The 6,380-nt window shown below is 50.1% G+C and overlaps 1 long non-coding RNA gene across 1 annotated transcript; it reads left to right on the top strand.

Moving 5' to 3' along the window:
* Nucleotides 1–1,386: 1,386 nt before the first annotated feature.
* On the top strand, nucleotides 1,387–6,135 carry LOC116577835. The gene is made up of 4 exons (XR_004280631.1): nucleotides 1,387–1,638; nucleotides 2,251–2,421; nucleotides 3,689–3,822; nucleotides 4,174–6,135. It is a non-coding gene; the product is annotated as an uncharacterized LOC116577835 (long non-coding RNA).
* Nucleotides 6,136–6,380: the final 245 nt, after the last annotated feature.

Below are 6,380 nucleotides of genomic sequence, written 5' to 3'. Positions count from 1 at the left end.
CTCTTTCTTTTTTTTTTGGAAAAGATATTTGAACGTGGGACATTTTCAGAAGAGTGACAGGCGTAGGTGGTTCTGTTTCAGAATCCTGCCTTCCCTGGCTTCTCGGCTCAGCTGGACGGCTGCAGGATTAATTGGTTGCAAATCTGATTATTCTCCCCCTGCTCTGGGTGTAGAGCTCACGTTGCAGGCACAAGCCCACATTCCTGATGTCAGAGAGTGGGCTTATGCTACGATGATGAGAACCCACGCTCAGAGAGGGTCGTTAAGAAACAGGCGCTGGCAAGACAGAGAAACCTCCCACGCCACGCTTCTGACGCTTCTGGTCCAGCGGGGAAGCCGGCTGCTGGCATCACCTGCCACAGCAGTGGCCAGAGCCCCGAGGGGGAGCTGTACGGGACTCTGACGGCTCCTAATGGGGACGTTCGTTCTAGTCAGGGCAAAGGGTTCTGAGAAAAGAACTGGTTTTATTTTTACTTTTTGTAATTCCACAGACGACGCACCTTTACTCAGACAGCTTGGGGAACCTGTTACCAGTGTGTACAGCCATGCAACCAGCATAGAGACCAAGATAGAACATTTCCAGCCCCTCAAAGTCTCCCTGCGCCCCTCCGGCCCCATCTTACCCGCCCCCCCCCCCCAAGAGGAACCATTCTTCTAGGTTGTTTTGCCAAGAAGACTCCTGCTTCTTTCTGAGCTCCGTATGAATGGAAGCACGTGGAATGAGCTCTCCCATGTCTGGCTTATTCCTTAGACCATGACGTCTGCGAGATGCAGGCTCGTCGCAACACATGGTAGTGAGCCATGCTTTTTTCGTGGTGGTAGAACACCCCATCGCACGAGGACACCATTGAAATGTTCTCCTGTTGATGGATATTCGGGTTGTTCCAGTTTTTACCTACTAAATAGAAGTTAACGGGGTATGTGGAAGTAGAGGGGAGAGGGAGGAACATTCGAGAAGGAGGGAATGGCCCCTGCAAAGGCTGTCAGCAGGAGGGACCCTGCAGGTAGGTGTGGATGACGGGGAGCGACTCCCCAGACTCACATTTGTGGGAGATACTAACGACAGAGATGGGGTCCCGAGCAATTGCTGAGCCTGCATGGTGTGGGGCCCTCAGCGTCTGCTCCCACACTTCAGGTGCCTTCCCGGCCTGCAGAGGCTGGGACGCAGAAAGACTGCGTTTGCCAGGTTCCCTTGCAGCTTGGCTCCAGCTGTGAGCAAGGGCCCATCAAACAAATGTGCAGAGTGTGGTGAAGGAGGCAGAGGGAGGAGCGGCCCTCTGCTTGTTGTTTTAGCGGTGCTGTGCTGGCCGACAGGGTCACTGGGTCGTGGGATTTTCTGCAGCAGCATCCCAGCCTCTGATCCTGGGCTGCTGAGCTGTGGGACAGCTCTCTGCACCTAGGAGAGATGTGCCTGAGTGAGGCCCCTGACTGTCCGCCTGGCCTTGGGGGAGGGGCAGTGCCTCCCCCACTCCACCACACTGTAGGCAGGTTCTGTAGGGATCTGGGAGGTGCCCCCAGAGGCCCAGCCTGCTCAGTGATTTCGGAAGTACCCATCCCTACGTCAAGTCTGGTGGGCTCCAAACAGCTGGAGCTATCAACTCAGCCCCACCAGCTTGGCCACAGTCACAAAGCCAGAAGGTAAGAAATGTCGGCGAGGACTTGGAGGCATTGGAAGCCTTGTACACGGCTGGTGGGAACGGAAAATGGAGCAGCTGCTGTGGAAAGCAGTTGGCAGCTCCTCAAAAATTAAAAATAGAATCACTGTAGGATCCAGCAATCCCACTTCTGGGGATCTATCTACAGAATCGAGAGCACGTTCTCGAGGAGGTACTCACACCACCCTGTGCATTGCGGCATAATTCACGGTAGCCAAGAGGCGGATGCCACCCAAGCATCCGTCCACAGGCGACTGGAGAAACTAAGCGTGATCTGTGCACAGAATGAAATACTATTTAGCCTTACTAAGCAAGGAAGTCCTGTCACGGGCTCCAACACAGACCAGCCTGAGGACACGACACCAAGTGAGAGAAGCCAGTCCCCAAAAGGCACATCCTGTCCGATTCCGTTAAATGCAGCTCCTAGAGTCATCAGGTCCACGGAGAAGGAAAGTAGGATGCTGGTTGCCAGGGGCCAGGGGAAAGGGAATGGGGAATTCATGTCGAATGGGGACGGTTTCGGTTTTACAAGATGAAAGGAGTTCTTTTCATTACGGTGGTACATTTTGTTTTGTGTCTGTTTCACCACAAGCAGCCACCGCCACCACCAGAAAACCTCCGAGACACCTGGAGAAGTTTCTGGGCTCCGAGTTTCACCCTGAGGTCAGAACCTTTCTGTGTGATGTCCTGAAAGTTTTACACAATCTCCGTGAAAGACAGGTGCACGATTTGGGGCCCGTTTTATAACCAAGAAACATAAGATCAGGTGAGAAGTGTGATCGCCGTGGCTGGTGAATGGTGCAGCTGGGACGGGTTTCGGATCTGACTCCAGATTCTGGGCTCTTTCTACTGCAAAACGTTTGCCTTTCCCAGCCCCTCAGGCCACCCACCGCCCCCATAAAGAACAGGATGAGGCCTTCGGGGAGCCAGCATTTCCCCGTCTCTGGGACCTGCCCAGAAGGAAGACAAAGAGGAAAACCACTGCCCAGTGATTCAATAGGAGGAGGGGGGCTGCTTTGCCTGCCCAGCCTCTGCCCTCCTGACCTCCCTGAGGGCAGACCCCCTTCCTCATTCTCAGTGTTTGTGGATCAGGTGGAGTTGGGGGTGGGGTGTGCCCCCAAAGCAGGCTTCAGAAATAGGGGATTGGCTCTGCGGACCAAGGCTGAGCCTCCGAACTGCTGCATCCAGTCCATCCCAATTATTTAGGATCCCCGACATCCCTGTGGACATTTCCCGTGAGGTCACACATCCCGATGCACACTGGGCATTTCCAAGCAAGGACACTGACGGGGACCATGGGGGGACCTGTTGCCCTCCTGTGCCTTGGCTAAGAGGCCTGCGTCCCTGGGAAGTGTCATTCATTACATCGTTACAGGAACAGCATGAACTCTTTGGAGCCCACACTCACCCTTGGAAGGGAAAAAGAGCTCATCCTTCTCTGGCTGTGAGGACCAGTGCCCTGCAGAGGGAGGGCAGCCCAGGCCCGGCGTGAGGCCTTGCGAGGGAGGCAAAGGAGTTGGGCGCAGTGGCATTCGGCCACCTGCTGTCCCTGCCTCTTACCTGGAGGCAGCAAGCCCAGGGCAGGCCCCCAGGCCCCCTCTCAGCCTGACTCAGGACCAGGGAGAAGTGCTGTGGTTGTAAGCCAGGGGTGCCACCTACTGGTGACAAGCGGGAGAGCCTGCGACCCTTCCGAGAGGGGCCCATCTCCAAGGCAGGGACAAGGTGTCCCTCAAGGCTTCCTCAGTGGCTTGTTGGGACTGCTGTAAGCAAGGACCTCAAATGGGGGCCTAAAGCAACAGAATTTGTTTCTATTGATTCTGGAGGCCAGCCTCCGAAATCATGGTGTCAGCCAGGCCACTTACTTGCCAGGCCACTAGGAGCACAGTATCCTATAGCTCTACTAGGAGCACAGTATCCTATAGCTCTACGGGAGGGTCCTTCCTTGCCTCTTCTCCAGCTTTTGGTGGTGGCCAGTGTGTCTTGCCATTCCTCCATTGCAAACATGCCCCTCCAATCTCTGCCTTCATGTTCAGGTACTCTCCCTTCCTGGGTATCCTCATCAGGATTTTCCTCTTCCTGTAAGGACATGAATCAGTATGACTTTATCTTTACTTGATCACATCTGCAAAGACCCTCTTCCCAAATATGGCCACATTCCCAGGTCCAGGTGGGTACGAATCTGAGGGGCACACTATCGAGCTTACCAAAGATACCCGACTCAAATGCTGCCTTCTCCAGGCAGCCCTTTCCAATCCATGGGGACCACCCCTTGTTCTGAGCCCCAGCAAGGCATGTGGGGCCGCTGGATAGGGTCTACACCACATTGCACTGGACATGCGAGTTGTGTAGCTGTTTCTCCCCAATGTCTGTCTCTAAGCACCCAGCTGAGGCATCGTCTCCTCTGGGAAGCGTGGTCTGCCCCCAGCCCCTCTCCTGTCCTGGGCTTAGGTGGTATGAGTGGGACAGTTGCCAGGTCAGTGCTCACACTGCAGCAGGATTCCTGTTTCCTCTCCTCAAGTCACCATCGTTGACATCTGGCCTCAGAGTCCTCAAAATGGAAGTCAGCTTTTATAAGACGAACCCTGGAAAGAGCTCTCGGATTTCCATGGAGAAGCATCTGCTTCATAAAATGAGTCTCCAGAAAGCCTGCTTCTGTCAAAGTTGTTTAGTGAAAGGGCCACAGTTGGCATGGCTTAAAGCAGCAGCACAGTGAATACTGTTGTCCATGGTGCTTAATTCTGGAAGGGGTGCGGGGCCCTGCCAGCCAGCAGTGCCAAAAACCATGTTCAAGATAGTTTTGATTCAAGTGCTTATGAAGAATAGGGTTGCTTTGGGTAGGGGAGCAGCTTTCTGCCCAAAGTAGTTCCTACCTATGACAGACAGGACAAACCAGCATGGCCCATGGACGCAGCAAAAGGGAACTTGGTATATGGAAACGCGCCTTTGAGATTGAAATGTTTGAAAATGTGAATCAAATGTGGAGAATGCCAAAAAGGAAAAAGGAAGTCACATAAGCACATTATGCCAAATTTGGAAACCAGACGAAGGGGGTGGGGGTGTGTGTTGGGGAGAGATGGACAGATGATCTGTTGTTGAGACAACCTAACCCAGCTGGTGGGGAGGCCTTGGGGATCCTGTCTGCTTCTTGTCGTAAGAAAAAAAAAAGCATATTTTCATAGTAAATAGCAATTATGATTATATTGAATGACAAGCAGTAGTGTTCTATTCCCTGTATCTGTTGATGGCATTCCACAGTTTTCAGTAAATCCATTGTAAGTGGCCGCACTACATTTCTTTTGGCCCTTAATCTACCTCTATTGTTGGATACTCAGACGCTTCCCAGCTTTGAGCTTTAAAAACTTAAGTATATTATTTCTTTTGGATGGATCCCTGAAAGTGGAATTCCTCAGTCAACAAAGAGAAGAATGATTCTTAAGTTTCTTTATCAGAGATTTCAACCTCTTGGCCAGGGAGCCAATTTGGCTCTTAGCTGAGTTGGACTTGGCCCATGCAAATTTTTTTTAATGTATGTCAACGTTTGAAAGGAAGACTATTTCCCATGAGAATTCAGATTTCCACTAATCCTGGAAAATCAGAGCTGCCTAATCAATCAATGTAAGACTCCACAGTAATAGAATAAAGGGAAAAAGCCACATAATCATCCCAATTAATACAGAAAAGGCATTTGACAAAAGCCAACATCTCGTATGATAAAACACCAAACTGGGAATAGAGGAAACTTCAGTGTGATAAAGGACGTTATGAAAAGCTCATGGCTGACATCGTACTCCGTGGTGAAAGATGAGAGCTTTCCTCCTAAGACAGAACCAGGACAAGGATGCCTGCTTTCACCACTGCTACTCAACAGAATGCTGGAATTCTAGCCAAAGCAATTAGGCAAGAAAAAGAAACAAAAGACATCCAGATTGGAAAGGAAGAAATAACTATCTGCATGCACAGATGACATGATCTTATATGTAGAAAATTCAGAGAATCCACTGAATAGTGCTAATAAGTGAATCTAGCAAGGTTGCCAGGTGGAGGACCTACACACAAAAATTAGTTGTTTTCCTAGACTAGCAATGAACAACCCCAGAAGGAAACTAAGAAAACAATTCCACTCATAATGGCATCTGAAAGAATACAATACTTAGGAATAAATTTAAGCAGAGAGGTTAAAGGTTTGTATACAGAGAATTATTGCTACGAGAAATTAAAGAAGGTCTAAATGCGTGGAAAGACAGCCCATGTGTATGGACTAGAAGGCTTAGTATTGGTAAGATGCAATCCTACCCACCCAAAGCAATCTACAGATTCAAGGCTATCCCCACCAAAATCCCGATGGCTTTTTTTTTTTTTTTTTTTTTTTTTGGTAGAAATGAAAAAGCTCATCCTAAATTTCATATGTAACTGCAAGGGACCCTCCATAGACTAAAAAAAAAAATCTTAAGAAAGAAAACCATAGTTAGAAGAATCACACTTCCTGGTTTTAGAACTTACTACAGGGATGCCTGTGTGTCTCCATCGGCTAAGTGTCCGACTCTTTATTTCAGCTCGGGTGATCTCAGGGTCGTGGGATCAAGCCCTGCGTTGGGCTCCATGCTCAGCGCAGAGTCTGCTTGGGAGTTCTTTCTCCATCTACCTCTGCCCCTCCCGCTCATGCTCTCTCTCTCAAATAAATAAATAAAAATCTTTAAAAAAAACTTCCTTCAGAGCTACAATAAT

This window comes from Mustela erminea, chromosome 18 (genome assembly GCF_009829155.1).
Source record: "Mustela erminea isolate mMusErm1 chromosome 18, mMusErm1.Pri, whole genome shotgun sequence".
Lineage (NCBI taxonomy): Eukaryota > Metazoa > Chordata > Mammalia > Carnivora > Mustelidae > Mustela > Mustela erminea.
Note: the sequence above shows the minus strand (reverse complement) of the source record. Positions and strands in the feature narration are given on the sequence as shown.